Source organism: Octopus bimaculoides, chromosome 1, assembly GCF_001194135.2.
Source record: "Octopus bimaculoides isolate UCB-OBI-ISO-001 chromosome 1, ASM119413v2, whole genome shotgun sequence".
In the NCBI taxonomy this organism is placed as follows: Eukaryota; Metazoa; Mollusca; class Cephalopoda; order Octopoda; family Octopodidae; genus Octopus; species Octopus bimaculoides.
The window spans coordinates 46,836,292-46,840,172 of NC_068981.1; the positions used below are offsets into that span (position 1 = coordinate 46,836,292).

General features: G+C 36.0%; 1 long non-coding RNA gene across 1 annotated transcript in view; it reads left to right on the plus strand.

Moving 5' to 3' along the window:
• Positions 1 to 3,881, plus strand: part of LOC106884018 (uncharacterized) — a 210,179-nt gene that overhangs the window by 203,030 nt on the left and 3,268 nt on the right. The window lies entirely within an intron of this gene.

The following is a 3,881-nucleotide window of genomic DNA, read 5'->3' on the forward strand; positions in this document are numbered from 1 at the left end:
AATACCTATTGTCATAGGTGCCCTGGGAATGACAGCGAAACGGGTTGATTACTACCTAGCTCAGATACCAGGAAACCCCAAAATGGCTGAAGTTCAAAAGATAGTGTTCATGGGAACTGCCCATATCCTACGTAAAATACTGTCTTTGTGATCTCAAATTTTAAAGCAAACACATAATTTTCTTATGGTTTCTTAAACATTCACTTGAACAAAACTGTACAAATCCAAATATATGGTACCCTAGGCATAACACCTACATGAACTTCTAACTTGCTGTCTCTTGAGGTCTCTGGGTGAGACTTGGATCCAACTTATACAAATGCAAAACAAAAGTCAAACATAAAAAATAATAATAATCCAACCCGGAGGCAAAAAATTGATTACTGCAATGAATATCTGGGCAGTTGCGGTGAACAGATATAATGCGTCCATCCTCAAATGGACTAAAGAGGAAATATCAACACTGGATAGAAGTACGAGAAAGTTGATAACGCTGTATGGGGCGCTACACTTTAAAGCAAACGTAAACAGACTGTATATGAAAAGAAAGAATGGTGGCAGAGGACTACTTAGTATAGATCATTGTATAAGGAGTGAAAGGAGAACGCTTGCCGAGTATTTGATAAATAGTGATGAAGACCTGCAATATGCCGAGAATGATAGGTGTGTAAATTTAGATGAAATGATGGCCAAGGAGTTTAACGAATGAGTTGAGAAGAGAAATGAAAACCTTCTTGAAATGAGAATGCATGGACAGTGTGAAAGGAAAACACAAGACGTTAAAGATAATACAACATGGCAGATATGACTTGAGTGAGGTAATATAAAGGATACCACCGAATACCTAATCGTTGCTGCAGAAGCCCAGGCTCTCGCTACCAATTCAGTGAAGCATAACATTCATAAAACTCCTGACACCCAGAAATGCAGACTCTGTGGAAAGTGTGTGGAAAATGTGACTCACTTGGAGATGAAAGCCTTGCACAAAAAGAATGCAAGCGCCGCCGCGATAAAGTGTGTGTGTATCATCATTGACTCTTATGCCGTAAATACCAATATGAAGTGTCGGAGAACTGGTATGAGCAGCACCAAGTAAAGTTATGCAGGAGGATGGAAAAGTAACGATACTTCGGCAATATGATTTTCAGACATATCGTGTAATCGAACACCGTCGGCCGGATATTTTGATATTGAATAAGAGAGACAAATATTGTCATTTAATTGATGTAGCCATAGTAAATGACATGGATGTTGTGTGTAAAGAGGTTGAAAAATTTAACAAGTACTCCGAATTGAAAGTGGAAATGGCAAGACTGTATGGAATGCGAGAGGGTAATGTAAAAGTGATACCAGTGGTGATCGGAGCGCTGGGCTCAATCCCGTTGAAACTTCAAAACTTCTTAAGGCAGCTGGAAATCCCATGCAAGATTGACGTCTTTCAAAAAGCAACCTTACTGGGCACAACGCACATCTTAAGGAAAGTATTATCTGTCTGAGGTCCTTCTTGTGACTTGACAGATCACTAAAGACTCCGCTGCATTTTTTACTTACACTATGTTTCGAAAAAAAAAAAAAAAAAAAAAAAAAATAATAATAATAATAATAATAATAATAATAATAATAATAATAATAACAACAATGATGATGATAATAAAATAACAGCTACTAACGTCAGAATTAAAATCAACGTTAAAATCATCACCATCATCATCATCATCATCATTATTATCTTCATCATCACCATAGCAGCGGCCTCCGTCGCTGCCCTACTTCTTCATCTTCTTTATCAGCGTCATCAACAATATTTCGAAAATTAGGTTGATACTATATGATTGTGGCAGATGGGGGTGGGGAGGATAAGGAAAATATATACCAAATCCACTAACAAGGCTTTGGTCGTCGCAACGCTGTACCAGAAGACACCTCCCCAATGTGCCACGCAGTAGGACTGAACCAGGAACAATGTGGGAAGCAAACTTACCATATGGACATATAAAATCTTTAATATTATGAAGTATATAATTGATTGTAACTTCTCGTAACTATATACAGGGAATTTTATAATAATATAAATATCATACGTATATAGAAAATAGTTCGACAAAAAAATATTTTTGCTAAATTTGGTTGATCAGAACATAGTCTGGCAATATATTGTGTGTTATGGAATGAACATTATGTCCATTCAGCTATGTTTCCATTTGGAGTATAATAGTTTAGACATGCCATCGTAAATGAGAGTAAACATGCACACACACATACACGCATGCGCGCGCATGCACACACACACATCCTCACACACGCACAAACATATATTGCATATGTGTGTGGGGGTATGTGTGTGTATATATATACATATACATGCATACATGCATACATACATACATATATATGCATATATGCAAATGTGCCTATGTCTCTATGCGTTTGTGTGTAGATCTTACTACGTAAGTTTGTATATAGATAGATAGATAGATAGATAGATAGATAAATAGATAGATAGATAAACAGACAAACAGATGAAAAGAGTAAAACATGTTTGGAAATTTGTACCCGGAGACTTAACCAATACAAACGTAGGTGTATTTGTCGACAGTTCTGGCCTTGAATATATCTAATGCACATTAAAATCAACACTTTGTATCTTCGTTAATTTTCCTTTGTCAACGAGCATTTTAATTTTTGTGACAAATATTTACATTTGCAATTATTTACTTCTCTTCGTTAACGTATGTAAGTGTATATATGACTGTACAAATACATGCATACATATATTTGCGTCTTTATATGCGTAATTATGATAGTTTAAATATTGCTTTACCCAGCAGCAGAAATATGTGCCAATCCAAGTTTACGAAAGAGAATTTACATATGTAATTGCAGTAGTTTTGTACGAATTTAAATCGAGATAACATCTATAGCTGAAGAATTATAATTCATATGGTGTTGTTTTTCCCATTTAGCAATATTTTACGTGCATCTTTAGTAATTACAGAAGACAGTACATAAGACCCATTACGGGGCGTCCAAGACTCCCTGTAAGGGAAAAAGGTTTCAGCAAACTAGATACCGTACACGAATGATTGAAACAGCTTAGTCTCCTCTAAAAGCACACAGGTTACCCGGTGTTAGTGTTAAACTGGGTGACGTACTCAGTCTGCTATTAAAGTAGGCTATCAAGGAAATTAAAGTCGCAGTACAAAAAAAAAAAAAAGACCAAAAAAGGAATTCCGCAAGGCGTTCTGGTCCACTTTAAAGTTTACCGCGGCAGGATTTGAACTCAAAACGCTAAGAAGCAAAGGCCGTGCACCATTTTGTTCAATACATTAATAATGTCGCAGTTGTAATGCAAGCGGATGCACATAAACGTTGATTAATTCACGTAACTGACTCACTAATGAGATATATGTATATCAATGGATAGATGCAAGAGATAAATGGATTGACGTGAGTATCTGCACATACTAAGTATCCATAGTCAAATGAAAATTGCTCGCAAAAGCAAAAAGCGAGAAATACTTCAACTGCAGGTTCTGAGTCAGATGGGATATTTTAGAGTTGTTTTCTTCGAAGCTTGGCATCATTGTCCATCAGTCACAAGTCTAGGTATTTCTACACAACACAATATATATGCATATATAAAAGAAATTGCGGCATAATCACGCGTCTTCTAGCTCATTTCACTTTTGAAAATCACAAAAATCTGTAAAACCGGTTAAGCCTTTAAAAATAAACCATTTAAAAACTCCTAGTTCATTTTCACCTTCTTTTTTCTGTATTTCTAACCATATGGAATACAGAAACTCTCTTTCCTATCTATCTATCTATCTATCTATCTATCTATCTATCTATCTATCTATCTGTCTATCTGCCTCTCTCTC